At 45.0% G+C, this 16,551-nt stretch overlaps 1 protein-coding gene across 1 annotated transcript in view; it reads right to left on the minus strand.

Moving 5' to 3' along the window:
- Positions 1 to 3,477: 3,477 nt before the first annotated feature.
- NDFIP1 (Nedd4 family interacting protein 1) overlaps positions 3,478 to 16,551 on the minus strand; it is a 639,788-nt gene continuing 626,714 nt past the window's right edge. Inside the window, exon 8 of the mRNA XM_069652470.1 lies at positions 3,478 to 4,673. The gene's annotated coding sequence lies outside the window, so the exon portion shown is untranslated. The remainder of the gene's footprint in view (positions 4,674 to 16,551) is intronic.

The raw sequence follows: 16,551 nt of genomic DNA on the forward strand, positions 1-16,551 counted from the left end.
GCCTGTATGGGGGTAATCCATTTCCAAGAAAGCAGTTGACCTTCAACTTATTTGTATCACTACTACCCCCCCTTGACATTCCCCTCCCCCCTCACACCACCTCACTCTTGTACCAGGAAAGCAAAACATTGTGCCCCAGAACTCCCAGCAGACTCTCCGTGTTTCCAGGTAAAATGTTGAATGTACCCACCTTGTTTCCATCCAGACTGCTCTGTCACCTAGGAACCTCCAAGCATCTCTACCGCACCAGGAGAGCTCAACACCTTCTACCCACCGAACCCTCCATAGCTTTGCTGCTATACCAAACATCGCACACCCCTTCCTTACACCTCCAACCACGTGGCCTTACTTTTTAGTTGTTTTTTACATTTCTTGTTTCCTTCTTCTAGTGTCTTCGATTGCAAGCTGCATGTTTATGGATTTCAAATTGTAAAGTCTAAAAACAGCTATTTTAGGTATGTCCTAGTGGGTGCCAAATGTCCCTGTGTAACAATGTCACAACTACTCTCTGTGGGTTTGTCACTTCTTGGCAGTGGCAGAAGAGCTGGAGAAAATGCAGATGTTCGCATCATTTTGGCATCCATCTCGGGGTTCAACTGGGCCATAAAATTGTCTCGGACACCTATGAAAAAGTGGCCCACCCTTTCTAAATGGGTATTCATTGTTTTTGTGACAGACTGAATAGTACCCAAGGGGGAGTTTTTTTTGTTATATAGAGTGATGCAAATTGTTTATTTTAAATAATATTTATTGAGCAACACTGGTGAAAACTATTAGCTGCATAGTGAAGTAACTCCTCAAACTGTCCCACAGTGGGACAAAAAGTGGCCCACTTTGACCAGAAAAACGGGACCACACCAACATTTTTCGTTTTTGGTTCGGCCATGGGCCTATAGGCCAGTCAGAGACTGATCCATCTCTTAGTGACGTCTTTACTTTCTTCTGCGAATGTGAACAATTACTGCCGTAAAATGCATTACTTTTGGTGCACTAAATGTTTTGCAGTGTCCGTACAGGGCACAGAGGTCGTCGCCCCAGGCGTTCATAGTCTTTTAAGCATAGCAGTTGGCTGTTAAATGCTCTTGCATCTTAATACCAGCACTCACTGGCCTGGAGCCAGCCCTACAGCTAATCGGCATAGAGGCCAGTTTTACTCACTAAAAACAGGCAACTATTCTACAAACACAAAAAATTTGAACGATGGGATGCTGCCCCTGTTCAACCCACACTGCCCCACGGATGTTCAGAGAAGTGGTACAAGCAAAGTGTTGTCACAGAAACAAATTGTTTCTGCCAACCTGAGGCAGAATTTTAAAGGTAAAAATGTATGTTTTGAATTGCAACAGTACTAGATGAAAACAAGTATGGATTACAAAAATAGACTTATTTTAGAGGTAAAATATATCTCAACTTGCCTGAAATATCCCCGCACCCCCCAAGGGCAATGGGAATGGCTGGTTTACTGGGCAAAAAAAATCTTTTTAGTCGCAACTTCAGAAATGGAAGCAGTACAGTACTCCCAATTGTAACTGAAACCATGGCTGGGACTCATGCTTCAGGCTGCTGTAGGCACCTGGCAGCGAGTAATGTTGGCAGCTTCAGGCTAAAAGGCTGTCGGGAACAGCTCCCATAGCAAGTCACTAGTAACTATTTCCCTGTCTGAATGATGCATCCACCAACTGTGTGCGACTCGTCAGAGAGTTATGGATTTTATTTTCAACTGCCCAAAAATCACAGCAGCAGACAACGTTTTATCCGGCAGATATTTGGTTCTACGGGATGCAGTGGTTCGAGGGATAAGATGTCTGGTATTTTGTATGTCACATAGTTTCCCTATTGCCTTCCCTCATCCAGCATGCTGGCCAATGGGCACAGTGTACGGGGTGGAAAAGGGACACAGGGGGGCATACATTTAATTATAGATGGTACCTTACAAATGCCGGTGGATTCCACGACAGAGAATCGCGGGACAAAAGCCAATGGGAAATGTTGAATTACCCATCACATATCAGCTTGTTGGGCTCAATCCCCGTAGTTCATGGGTCCCCACCGACAACACTATATGTATTTGAATAACGAAATGTTGGTAGCTTCGTTAAAAAACAATTATGTGGCAGAGGACAAACAGTGGGCGGTATCCTAACATTCTTATGTTTCTATCCCATCGCGACATTAAAATTATAATGTTCCGGCTTCAAGGGGTGTAAAGTGCTAATAGCATGACAGCTCTCTGCTAAGGGCTTCTAACAATGAGCTCCCTCTCACTGAGCTATAGAAACAAGCAGGACATACTGAACGGTTGGCAAAGTCAACTGTGGAGGACTAAAATAGTTACTAAGTGTATATTAGGAAGCACATTCTTCAAACATGGCTCTTTAGCGGTATAGGCAGTACATTTCCCATATCTACAAAGAAGGGACTAGTGGCTTCGGGCGCGCAGCGCCACTGAGCTAATCAGGCTTCACCCCCAGCCGCCCTCAACCCACCCATCCACCCCTAAATGTGAACTGCGGGGCTGACGCCATTGTGGCTCAATAGCGTCTGTCATACCTTTCTGTTAGAGGGGAAAGAAGTCCTTCCTAAAACAGTCAACTTTAATGTTTTACTGTATTTGTGCAGAAAAATGCATTTGCACAAACACAGCAAACGTAACTTCTAGTTTCAAGAAAGGCTCCCCTCACCTGTCTGCCTAACAAAAATCAAATGGACACACGTCATACGACATATGTTCTTTCATATCTGAGGGGAAGGGGAGGATGTGCACACTTCCTTTTTGTTAGGCAGAGACGTGAGGAAAGCCTTTTCTGAAACTAGCAGCGCACATTAGCTCATTGTGAATGTATGTGTGCAAGGAGTGTGTATGTAATGTGTGTGTGTGAATTAGTGTATGGTGTGTGCATGTAAATGAGCGAGTGTATGTTAAATGGGATGTTTAAATGAGTGAGTGAATGTGTAATTGTGTGTGCGCCTATGGGCAATGCCGGGCTTCGAACATTTGATGCTTGGGCCCCATGCCAGACAACCCTTGGGGTAAAACGGAGGAGGCGAGGCCACCAATTTTTCCACGCCCATTTTCTAAAGTGGCCACTCGCATCACCTGTTAGCTTCACCTCCCCAACCCCAACACCCCCCACCGAAATGTAGGTTTCGTTGCACCCGAGTGGCTTAGGTATACATTTGGTAAAGCGGCAATTCATCAATGGAACGATGGAAGACACTTCTGGCCTGTAGTTTTGCTTATAAACATTCCAGAACCATTTCACAGTGCCGCACAGTTCTCCACGTTTAAATGTTGTGTTGGGGTCCAGCTTGAACTTTACACTGAAAAGCATGGAGAGGAGCCATCGTTTGGAGTCTCAGCTGCAAAATGGTCGCATTTTATGATGCTAAAAAGAGGGCAATATTTTGATTAAACCCTTCAAACGAGGGTCACTTGACAGCTATCAGTCTTTAAAAAAAAAGGATCGAATCAGAATCCCTAATTAGCCACTAATCTTCAGCGTAAATTGCTACATTAGTGACATTTATTAACCTTGTCCTGTGTACAGTGAACATTTTAAAACTTCGAAATTAATAGCAAGTTAACAGAAAGCACAAAATTGCAGGCCAGTCGACAATTATCATGCACAAGTTTTAAAAGCAAAAAAGTACAGTTATAGTAGAGCTGTGCTTCAGAAGCCCACCAAAAAACACATTATGACCTTGCCTTTTAAAGGAGAACTCTTGAGCCAATTCATCTGAATATTTGCCTTTGCGAGTGTTCTAATTTCTTACTTCATTCCTCTATTTTTCGATGCAAGCTCAAACCAAGCCATTCACACGGTGCGCCAGGAGGAATGACATTTTAAATATCATGATTTCCATGCACCTTAAATATTGTGCGCTTGTTTCCTGTTCAGGTTTATGGCTTGAACTCGACACAACCTCGTCACTGCACGGGAGATGTTGGTCATGTCGCGAGGTAAAGTTAGTTTGAAAACAGCAAAAATACCAATAACTCAATACTTACCATTGTCATGGTCCAAAAAATACACAATGTATGTGCATAGCTATACTGCACAATTGTGAATAGACAATAATTCATATTCATACCAAGCACGTAATCCAAACTAAAACCATTGCACAAGTATTAAGCACCCTTGATTTATTTTCGGGTGTAATTACACAGCACGTGTGTTTAGTGTGCAGAAATACAACAACAAGCAAATTCCTACTTCTGCGACTTGCACCCTTTGAAAAGCTGTCAGCGTCATATATACCATCTTACACTAAAATATTTAGATTTTTCACCGTCATTTAGAATGAAGACAAATTAAAAGCAAGACTGACCCCTACTGGATGCGGGCGCTTACTTCATGCTACTGAATCGACTACAATGTAAGGCATTTATAATATTAGTACATCACATATTTGATTGCAATAGCGACAGTGGCCACTAACGATTCAAAGAATACATATTTTTGCATTGACTATTGTACACCTAGAAACGAATATAAAGAAATGTTTTTTTCTTCTACAACAGTACTTTATTTCAGATAGTTTAATCTTTTCTTCGTAAAGCAGTTGATCTGACGTTTCCTTTTGTGGACTTGGCTTCGAGAGACTTCCTGCAGGTGCCCGGCTGTCTCTTGATGTTGAATTCATAAACCCAGGAAGGCAGTCCCAGAAAACATCTGTTGGCGAAAAGAAGCTCAGTATTAAAAGTGAAGTTTGGTGCATTTGGTTGGTTGCTAAGAGAGGTTATGAGGCGAAGCGCCCAATGATGTGCTGACGCTAGCTGTATGCAGTCAGAAGATGTATTTTAAAATCGGAGCGTGTTTACATTTTACGCTCTGCTCCAAACTCTACACAGGGGCTTACATAGGAAAAGCAAGCCAAAGGCAAAATACACATAGCGACATCATCACTGCATCCTTAAGAGGCAGCTGAACAACTATAATACCCGACTCAATGGCGGGCTTTCAGAAAAGAATAGTTTCGTGCGGTAGTACCATTTCAGGCAATCTGCCAAAGAACGAACATGTGCCTCATACTTCTTGAGATTAAGGAGGGGAAGTGCATCAAACTACACGAGTCTGCGAATAGAGAACAATGAAACCTAAGGGCAAGAGGTGACCGAAACACAAGACCTCTCGTGTGAGGCGCGTCATCCGAAAGCTTCAACGCCGGATCGAATAAATGGAGCAGAACTAATTATTTGGGGAAAGGGAGAGGGGGGGCGGGGATGTAGCATCGCGACATGCTGCCGTCATCCGGCCGGTCCAATGGAAACTAAGGGTCAAGCTGCTTGTCTAAAGCGCGGTGTGCTGCGGTGGTTGTCTGTTTAAACAATGCAGACTAGCTCATGGTGGAATGTACTTCACTTATACCAAAAGTCTTCCTAAAATCGATTTGTTAATTTTAAACCAAAGCATGGCAATAAAATTGCTTACTTAACTATCATCAGCTAATACGCAAACGTTATCAATTTAACTCGGACTCGTGCAAATCATTTATGTGGACCAGTAAAGCACCCTGGCAACAATATCCCTTTACCATGCGCATGTGCCGCACCCATCACAAAGCAGAGATGTTAAGCACTCAACTGCATAACCCTGCGACAGTCACCTTAGGGCTATCATTGCGGAGGACCGAGGCACTGCGAGAGCCAGGACAAACCACCACCTATTTGATGCAGCCCGTGGAGGTGGCATATTGGAAATCCCTCAGTTATCCCTCGGTTGTCCCATTACATGCCAGTCAGATACCACTTAAAAGAACTGTCTGCAGCGTTTCGTAAAAGGAAATGCATCTCTCCAGGTAGTAGCAAAGGGTCCATGACTAGCAGCGACCGTGGAAATCATATCGGAGGAAGAAACCCAGAGAAAATCTGCCATAGGTAGGGGCTTCCCCTTTTTAAAAAAAATGTTTTAAATTAATTTTTTATTATTTTTTATTCTATCCACTAGTAGCTTTTTTACAATAAAATGACACATTTAGTACACATCTATTACAACATAAGTGAAAAGATTGATACATATTTCATTGTAAAAACATAACATTGTTGTTCGTAGTTAATTGAATCTTGTTTGCTTAATAGAGCATTGTTAGCCATATCACATTTTGAGTTTTCAATCTGCATAAATTGTAATCGGGCAGTATCCCATCACATTTAACTTCAAAGAAAGTTCATTTGGGGCTCTTTTCTTTCTTTCTGGAAAGAAAATAAATTATATGAGAATCTTCACAATTTCTATCGTAAGACTTGGCTCCTGTCCTGACACTTGTCTTTCCCAAAAGGAGTGAGTTGTCAGCGACCAATCTGGATAATCCACCTTATGCCTTCTATGTAGCATCTCTCGTGTTGGTAAGAGGTTAAGGTGGAATCTTAGTAAGTCCGTTCTCCATTGTGTATTGGGAAACTGTCTCAAGTACCTAGCACGCCGACATCTGTGCTGATCTTGAGAGGATAGAGGCTAGTATAGATTCATTCCCCTCACCATGTCAATTGTTTTGATCCAGTCAGACCTTTTCAGAGCTTATTTCACATTCAGAGGTTCTGTATCAAATCCATCACATCTCGTTCACATTTTAGAAGAATGAGGGGGAAACTTGCAGCTTGAGCTTTTTTAGAAACGTGTTGTCGAATGCGTTAACACTTCATTGATGTTCTCAAATAGTGAGTTTTTCGACTGATCTATCTGTCTGAAGATGGACAACACTCTCTACTCAATCTTTGAGTTCAGCCACTTTAAACCCAGCTCGTAGCGCAGTACTGTAATTGGTAGCGATTGGGGCAAATGAAGGACTCCTTTCCACAGTTTACCCTCTAATCAGTTCCAGTCAATACTCGGTCTCATTGGATTTATGTAAATTCCATAGGCGATAGATGGTATGATCGTCCCTGTATAGAATTTCACCAATGGAGTCAGAGAAAATGTACAATAGGAACTGAGAATCTTTTTTATTTGTGCCCCCAAATTCAGTAGTTTGTACTCTAGATCAGGTATCAAGAGCCCCATTGTGGGAAAGCTTCTTAGTTTAAAGCCCAAGTATATCACATCTGTTACAACTGGAATTGGCTGTAGATCCAAGTGCCATCTGAAACGTACTTCGCGTTTTTTCTTGGATCTTTACATTTTACGATGTTAGATGTAGTGTGGTTGATCTGCAGATCATTTTGTTTAGAATATTTCCCCAAAGCCCCTAATAGTAGTGGTAGCCCTATCCGTGTATGGTCTAGCAAGACAATGGCGTCTGCATAGGCGATCCATGAAAGTCTCTACTTTGCCACTTTTGGACTTGCCAGTCCCATACCATCCAAGCTTCTCAACAGACTCACTAAATAAAAATTGACGAGACAGGAAGCCAACCTGCATCCCTGCTTGACTCCTCTTGCAGTCTCTATGTTTTTGCTTAATCTTCCAGCTTTGTCCAGTCCGATTTGTAATTTAGTGTGTTTATGGAGTTCAACCACTATTACTAACAGAGCACTTGGTATTCCCCAATTTTTTTTTTAACTTGTTTCATAGTAGATCTCGATTGACTGTCGAAAGCTTGGGGAAAAAAATTAATCCATGCCGCATATAACGTATTACCTCCGTTTCGGAAGGACTTGCTAGTTAATTGACTCATTAAAACACTGTTAAAAGTTGTTGCCAAACCACTGCGGAAACCAATTTGTTGCTTTAACAAGATTCCTTGTCTTCTGCCCAGATTCTTTCAACACCATCCCTGTAAAGAATTTGCTGTCTGCATCTAATAGGGAGACCGAGCGATAATTATTTGGATCTTCCCGATCTCCCTTCGTATAGATCGGAATTATAAGTGATTTTCTCCAGAAATGTGGAATTTGCTGTGATTTTATTACTTCACCAAATAAGATTGTGAGGGCTTCTGAACATACTTACATGTTGGTCAGGCTATTTGGGCGAGCAGCCCTTGATGCTGATGATTTTTTAAAATTAGTACTGCTATTGTGTTTTTGTAAATAGCTACCTCCCACTCTCCCTTATATGATCTCTTCAACTACACTTCTAGTTGTTTTTAAAGGATTGCTCTGGTAAGTCTGCCATACTTCTTCACGGATCACATTACTCTGAACATGACTATGCTCAGTTGACATTGAGTTGATTATAGACCAGAAATGTCTGGGATTGGTTTTATTTACTGCCTGCAACATGCGTTCCCCATCATTCTATAGATACGTTTGTTTGCTCGCCTGCGACCAATTTTTATATTCATTTTTCAATTTATGAAGAGCACAGCCATGCTGTATCCTGTTTAGATTCAATTTTTGTGAGTTCACGGCTCGCCTTTCTCATTTCTTTTATCCTTGCCCATGTCACTTAATCAAAGACATGTTTGTGTGTTCTTTTAAAATGTAGCTTTCTCGCTTATTCTGTGGCATATCTAAGTCACACAAAAAGTCTACAAAATGATGAGGATTGCATAGTTTAGTGATCTCCTCGTCACAGAATATCAATGCAGTTTCTTAGTTTGTTTAATGTGCCCCCCCCCTTTTTACTGAAAATGGCCAATCTATTTTTCCCATTATTTATCTGTGTCTGTTCATAGTGGCAGTTTTTGGGCTCTTCTATGCCACAGTCTATGGAGCCATTAAGTATATTGTGATCACCATTTCCATCTTCCTTGATTTTGAAGTGCTGACATTTATCAAACAATTCTTTTGCTAGAAATAGGTAATCAATCGCTGTAATCAGATTACCACAGCTCCATGTGGGACTTGCAGGTATGTCACCATTAATGTTACCGTTTCCCATAACAAGATTCCAGGCTGTTAGAAACAACCACCATTTCTTCCTATTGGTTGTTGGTTTTCTTATGCAACCTCCTACTTTCTCAGTTGTTGGTATTGGGCGATCTAAACTCTCAATGTACACGATGTGACGTAGCCCAACATGTGCTTCCAATTTTATGAGAAGACTGGTTACATTTTGTAGAAACTCATTTGGTGATAACGTCACAGGGTTCCAGTACAAGTTCATAATTTATGATTTGTGTATGTCTATTGTTTCTTGTCTCAGTTTTTGCAACTAATATTCAGTTTATATCATTACTCAACATCGACATTTTTGAAGGCTGAATTTCTACATGCAATTAGGAGACCTCTCCCTACCTATTTGCAGCTTGTTCCAAGATTGAGTATCTATCAACCTTAAAGCATGACATTAACCATGTCTCCTGAAAAACAAACAGAAAGTCATCCAGATTAAATATTGCCTCCTTGGTACATTTGATTTTGAACAAGCCGGATCCCCTTCTGTTCCATCCAATAATTTCCACTTTGTTTGCTAGAGTGTATCTTCTGTTAGTTCCAGCTTCTTGAAGATTTGTGAAAGGATTTCTTGGAGCAAGGCCCATACGTTCGTTCTCTCATTAGGTGGTTGAGATTTGGTTGTTCTCCTTTCTTCATCTTTTGTACCTTTATCACTTCTCTCAGGGCTTTTTATTTAGCTCCTTTCGTCACTCGCACATCTATTATCTGTTATTTCCAGTTCATTCGACATCTGAGCCGAGACAATGCATCCTCGCTTCTTTACTTCAGCATTTGCTGCCAGTATTGCACTTGCTCCCACTCTGGATTTCACTCCTGTCTCCACAACATCTGTACAACTGTGAATAGGAATTTGACATTCTATGTACGAAGAAGAAAAATAGGTCTGTGACATCTTTGAATATTTGGAGAATTGTACCTCTATTGAGGGGTTTCCCACCTCTCCCTTTCCTATTTGTTTGCTTCATCCATACTTTTGGCAATGCGAACGGGAAGGAGTTGATTAACTTCTCATCCCGTTCAACAGACGTCTCTTCTTGCGCCTCCTGTTCTCTGCAAACGCAGGTTTTTTCTTTTTTTTGTTGTTGGTTCCGATACTCCCAATACTACAGGTTGAGCACACGAAACTGGCACTAGAGTAGCCGTTTCCTGTTATTTCTTGGTTCTCCTACTGTAGAACCTTTTGTCTCTGAAGACTTATCTAGGTGCTACTTTTTGTGGCACTTGATTGAAATCTGTCAATTCCTACGGTGAGGGACGATTTAATCTGGTTTCCTTTGGACTTGTCCTCATGCGTGGTAGAAAGACTGCTTATTTCCAGGATCATCGATCACCTCAATTACAGGGTTATGCCTGATCTTCCTTTTTTGTCCCATTTCCGTACTGTGTTTCAATACATTCTGTTGTATCAGTGTTGCAGATTTTCCTTTTGTTCTGATTTTTAGTTTTCTGTTCATGTATTCACGTTTGAATTTTTTCCATTTCATGCGTTTCTTTTTCGATTCTCTTAGTTTTGATTTTATTTCATGATCAACTTGTCCGTTATCTTTTTCAGGTATGTGGATTTTCGTTTGGAAGAAACCTTCCTCATCAATTTGCGCTAGGTATATCATTTCTTCCATCATGGACTCAGATAAAGGTTTGTCATAATTATAATGTTATCCAGAACAGATTTTTTTTCTTGCATTGTTTCATGTATTCTGCTGTTGTATATCCTTTCCTAATGACATAACATTGTTGTTTAAAGCTTCCAGTTGCTGATTGGATCGCGTCCATTTTACATTTAATTCTTTTACAGCCGAGGACTGTCGCAATTTCGTTTGTCATTTGGATTAATTCAGTCTTCTGCCTCCTTTATGTTTGTGATGTTCTTTTGAGAATCAATTATTTGTTTTGTCGTGGGTTGAACTGGCTTCTCTTTGTGTTAGACTGGTTGCGACTAAAACGGACTGAGAAATTGCATTTAATTTGTAAGATGAGTCAAGCGAAATGTGCGCGTTAGCCGAATTGTTCTCTCCCAATTTTTTGGTATTTACTGTTTGAACAAGGAGGCCTGTATCGATTGTTGATGTTAATAGAGTGGGCGTTAAACCTTTAACCTCCACTAGCTGGTCCACATCGCTTAAGCTGCAAAGTCTGCATTTTGGAAAAAATTCCATTGTTCTTTTCATGGTTGTTGCGGGCAAAGTATATTGCGCATTCTTAAGCTGTGTGTGCTTAGTATTTTTGAAATTTGGCATAGATTGCTTTAACCCCCACCCCGGTTAGTTATCCCTGAGATGGAGAGTACTTGTGTGTCTTTGATGATATGCGTCAATTGGGGTTCTTCAAAGTCATCTTGTGTTTCATGGTTGATGGGTGTACTCTTCCATTGACTATTATTAGTCTTGCCACATTTAGTTGCCCGTGTTATTTCATCCAACTCCAAGGCTTTGAGGTGATCCTAAAGTGACACTTCATTGATTGTATATGCGCGCCATGTTGAGTTGAGCAACCTTACTTATGCTTTGTGCAAGTCTCTGTTCCTTCACTAACCACTATAAAGTTCACACCTCCGGTGCTTACTGTGCCTTAGTCTGGAACTGCAGCCTCTGTCTTGAAAAGTCTGCCCCTCGAGTCTCAATCAATTCTGACAGTCAGTGTGTCTTTTAATTTGCTTTGAGAGGGGGACAGGTTGGGAGCCAAGAGCTCAAAGGTCTATTACCCACAGTCAGCCTTGGAGGAGCCAGTACTAAGCCCCTTTCCCAACCGAGTTGTTCTCTTTCTCTACTACGGTCGTAATGTGATGTTGCGCCTTAGGAAGAGATACAGCGAAGGCCACTTGATGCTTCCAACTACTACCTTAACACGTTGTTCATCGACACTAGGTGCTAAAAAGAGGAATCAAAAGCTGCTCCGTGCCTAGGCTCAACAATGGATCCCTTAACCAAGTGCGTCTGTAGCACACCACTAATTCAGTGTTGGGTAACATATGAACAGGGAAAGAAGGCTTTCACAAACAAAGTGTTCGCTTTGTGCACGAGTTCACAATGATTTTTTCCAAATACAAGTACAATTGTGAGTACTCACAGCGTCCTCATTTCATGTCTACTTCTTGTGTGCATCAAAAAAAAAAGTACGTATAGTCTACAGGTCCACCTTACTGGCAACCAGCCGAGCCCCACCAGCAAACTTACTGAAAAAAACCACCAGCCAGAACACAGAATTACATGGTGGCCACCAACCAACCACGCTGGTACCTTATCCCTAGATGGCAAATTAGCAGTTTCATCCCTTAGGCCAGAGGTACAGGCTGAAATAAGTCATTAGAACAACTGCATCAGCACTGGAACATAGAAAAATAAAGTTACTCACCATAGTGACTATCTTACTCTTAGTCCATAGTCCCTTTTCCTCCATACTTTTGGGACATTCCGTCCTTCGGGTCGGGACTGCAGCATTTTTGAAGCATCAAAAATATTATTGTCCTTTTATTTTTACGTGGGGCCACCGCGCGCAGCTGTAGCCCATGCCTTCCTGAGCCCCGCCCAGCGCATCTCCCCTCAGTCCTTTTCTATTGAACAATTTTACAAATATAGGAAACCTTTCGAGGGGAAGGCAGGCGGGCATATGGAGGAAAAGGAAATACGGACTAGGAAGTAAAATAGTCAACACAGCGATAACTGTTTTACACTCCTACGTCCTGTCCCCATTCCTCCATAGTTTTGATCTATAAAAACGTTTGGATTAAAAAAAAAAAAAATTCTTACAGTAAAGGTTTGTAAGCACCGCCTGGCCAAACTGGGAATCAGCCAGGGAACTGAGATCAAGGCAATAGTGCCTACAGAAAGCTAAAGGTGAGGCCCATGTAGCTGCTTTGGCAATGGTCTCCCATGGAACATATTTATGAAAAGCAACAGCTGCTACTTTCTCTCGCACCAGATGTGCGTGGATGCCCTTTGGAGCTTAAAGGCCTTGTACCGAATAAGCTTCCGAAATACACAAAGCAATCCAATGCGAGATGGAAGCCTTGGAGACTGGGGTTCCTTTCGGATTCCCAAAGGTAACGAAAAGTTGAGCAGAGCCTCTAAAGTGGTTTGTTCTTTGTAGCTAAAAGGAACAAGTTACTTACCTGTAACTGTTGTTCTCCAGCATGGGTCTGGCATGGATTCACATGCTCATGAATATTCCCCTTCGTCAGGCTGGGAATCCTCGGTAAAGAAAAAATCAGTATCAGTTTCGTTTCTGATCTGTCTTTCGTAGTAGTAACCAATCACTGATCTCTGCGTCATACTGACCACAGCCAATGACTGCCCTCTACCTAAGCCCCGCCTCTGGCAGCTATCTTCAGATTTGGTAGCACGTGAAGTGGCAGTATGACCAAGTGAAGAGCCGCAGAGGGGTAGGCGGGAGGGTTCGCATGTCAATCCATGCCAGACCCATGCTGGAGAACAACAGTTACAGGTAAGTAACTTGTTCCTTCTCCAGCATGGGGTCTGGCATGGATTCATACATAGCAGTACACACATGCACAACCACGGGAGGTGGCAAAGGCTCAACATTAAGCATTACATCAAACTCAACATTAAGCAATTCTTACCTCCTCACCAGGCTCACCTTAGGCGAACAGATTGCTCAGCGCTGCTTGGCCGACCCTGGACTCCTCCCTGGAATCCCGATCGACGCAGTAGAATTTCGTGAAGGTGTGCGTCAACCTCCACGTAGCAGCCCTGTAGATGTCCAGCAAGGGCACACCAGATAGGAACGCCGTGGTAGCTGCGATCACTCTGGTGGAATGGGCTCTCGGACGGCCAGGCAGCGGTCGGTTTGCCAACCGATGACAGTACATGATCCAGTACATGATCCAGCTGGAGAGCCATCTGGAAATGGAGGCCTTTAAGAGAGCCTTCCCCTGATTGACAGGTCCAAAGTTCACAAAAAGTTGTGACGTCTTCCGAAAACACTTTGTGTGGTCCACGTAAAACTTCAGCGCTCTAGCCACATCCAGCGAGTGCAAAGTCCTTTCGGCCGGCGACGAAGGCGACGGGAAGAAAACAAGCAACAACATGGGTTTGTTGAGGTGGAAGTCCGACGGCACCTTGGGCATGAAGGAGGGGTGTGTCCTGAGCACTACCCTTGTGTCGTGAAAAGTCAAGTACGGGGGTTTGCAGGAAAGGGCCTGGATCTCTCCCACTCTTCGTGCGGAGGTGATAGCCACAAGAAACGCTGTTTTCCACGACAAGAACTTCAACGGGGCCGAGTGCAGAGGCTCGAACGGAGGTCCCATGAGCTTGGTCAGCACCAAGTTGAGCTCCCACGCCGGGGCCGGAGCCCTCACCGACGGGAACGATCTGAACAGTCTCTTCATGAATTCTTTCACCAGACGATGAGACCACAAAGACGTCCGCCCCGTGGTTCTGGTGTATCAGGAGATCGCAGCAAGATGAATCTTGATGGACGCGTGCGCCAGTCCAGCCTTGGCCAGCGTCAGAAGGTACGGCAGTACCTGGGGAGCCGTAATCCGTAGAGGGTTAATCTTCTGTGCGTGGCACCAGACAGAGAACCTCTTCCATTTGTGTCCATAGCATTTAAGAGTTGAGGACGCCCTGGCCTTTGCAAGAACCTCTCTGCAGTCGGCCGGTATGTCGTATCCTCCAAACTAATGCTGCAGGAGCCAGGCCTGCAAGTTCAGCGACTTCGGGTCGTGATAGAGGACGGCGCCTCCTTCCCTGGAGAGAAGATCCGCGTCCACTGGCAGCTTGATTGACGGGGACGCTGACAAGTCCAGAAGGTCCGGGAACCATATCTGCCTCGGCCACACAGGTGCGACGAGGATCATCCTGCACCTCTTGAGCTGGTTGATGAGCCGGATCAGCAATGGCAATGGAGGGAATGCGTATAGAAACAGGCCCTCCCAGGGGAATGAGAAAGCATCGCCCATGCTCCTCGGCTGGGGAAACCTGCTGGCGAACCTCCGGCACTTGGAGTTCGTCGCCGTCGCAAACAGATCGATCTGGGGTGTGCCCCACCGTCGGAAGAGGCGGTCCACTAGATCCTGTCATAGTTCCCACTCGTGGCACGAGCGCAGCTCTCTGCTGAGCGAGTCGGCGATGGTGTTTTTTATCCCTGCCAGATGAAACGGCACCAGAAACATCCCTTGGGCGATGGCCCAATGCCACAGATCCTGCACCTCCTTGGACAGGGCTGGGGATCTGGTACCACCCTGCTTCCTGATGTAGAACATGGTGGTGGTGTTGTCGGTGAAGATCCTCACCACCTTGCCCTTGAGGGAGGGAAGAAAGGACCTGAGGGCCCAAAACACTGCATGGAGCTCCAGGACGTTGATATGGAGGCACTGCTCCGTCGGAAGCCAAAGGCCTCGCGTGCAGATTTTCGGTGTGCGCTCCCCACCCTTCCGTGGAGGCATCCGTGGTCACTGTCTCCTGGTTGCCGGGGGTCTGTAAGTCCATGCCCGTCAGATGCGCGCGGGTGCCCCACCACCGGATCGCTCGTCGGAAACTCTCGTCGAGTGTGATCCTCTCCTCGAAGCTGCCTGTCTGGATGCAGCGCGCATCCTGGAACTCCCTTAACGGGCGCATCCGGAGCCTGCACAGGCGGATGAGATAAATGCAAGAAGACATCATTCAGAGGAGGGACTTGATGGACCTCACCCTGGCCGCGTCCGCAACCAGCATCCGCTGCACCTTGCCCAAGATGGCCCTCGTCCTTTCCTCCGACGGAGAGGGCAGAAGCGACACTGTCGAGCTTCACTCCCAGAAACAGAGCGTCTTGCGCGGGCACCAGGTGGGCCTTGGCGTAGTTTATGGAGAATCCCAGGTCCGTGAGTAGTTGGACGGTCCTTGCCGTGTGCTCCACGGCGAGCTCCTTCGTCTTTGCTCGGAAGAGCCAGTCGTCCAGGTAGGGGTAGACGTGGATCCCCTCTCGGCGCAGCTGCGCCGCCACTGGTGCGAGGCACTTGGTGAACACCCTGGGTGCTGACCTCAATCCGAAGGGAAGGGCTCTGAAATGGTTGTGACGCCCTTGGACCACGAACCTGAGAAACTTTCAGTGTCCCTTTAGGATGGGAATATGGAAGTAGGCATCCTCCAAATCCAACGACAACAGGAAATCGCCCTCCTCCAGTTGACCCAGGACGTGTTGGAGGGTGACTATCCGGAACTTCTGTGCCTTGATTTATTTGTTCAGTCGTCGTAGGTCCAGGATGGGACGCCATCCTCCCGTCTTCTTCTTCACGAGGAAGAATCTTGAGTAAACTCCGGAGCCCCGAAGCCTCTTTGGGATGAGCTCGATGGCGCCCTTCTTGAACATCGCCTTTACCTCCAAGAGAAGTTGAGGGACGTGATGTTCTTTCCTGGCCACAGGGGGGACGCGCGGGCACCTCTTTAGAAACTCGAGCGCGTGACCCTGAGCTAGGGCGTCCAGCACCCAATGGTCGGTGGAGATGGACTCCCACACGCTGACGAAGCGCGCCAGCCGGCCTCCCACCGGGGTGCTTCGGTGGGGGCCCGACCCCACGGCCGGTTCAGTCCTGCTTCGACAAGGCTTTGCCGCCTTGTCCTCCTTGGCGACGACAGCGGGGTCCGCCTGACTTGCCTCGTCCCCTGTAAGCTTCCTGTGACGACGAACAGGCCGCTTGACGGTAGGTGGAAAATCTGCCGCTGGAACCTTTGGAGGCACCCTGTTTGCCTCCGCCGCTCCGAAAGGACGGCCGCCGTTGCTGGAGAACCCCAAGAGCCCGGGCCGTCTCCGTGTCTGCCTTGATGGCTTGAAGGGAA

Source organism: Ambystoma mexicanum, chromosome 3p, assembly GCF_040938575.1.
Source record: "Ambystoma mexicanum isolate Mex_15411 chromosome 3p, UKY_AmexF1_1, whole genome shotgun sequence".
NCBI classification, from domain to species: Eukaryota; Metazoa; Chordata; class Amphibia; order Caudata; family Ambystomatidae; genus Ambystoma; species Ambystoma mexicanum.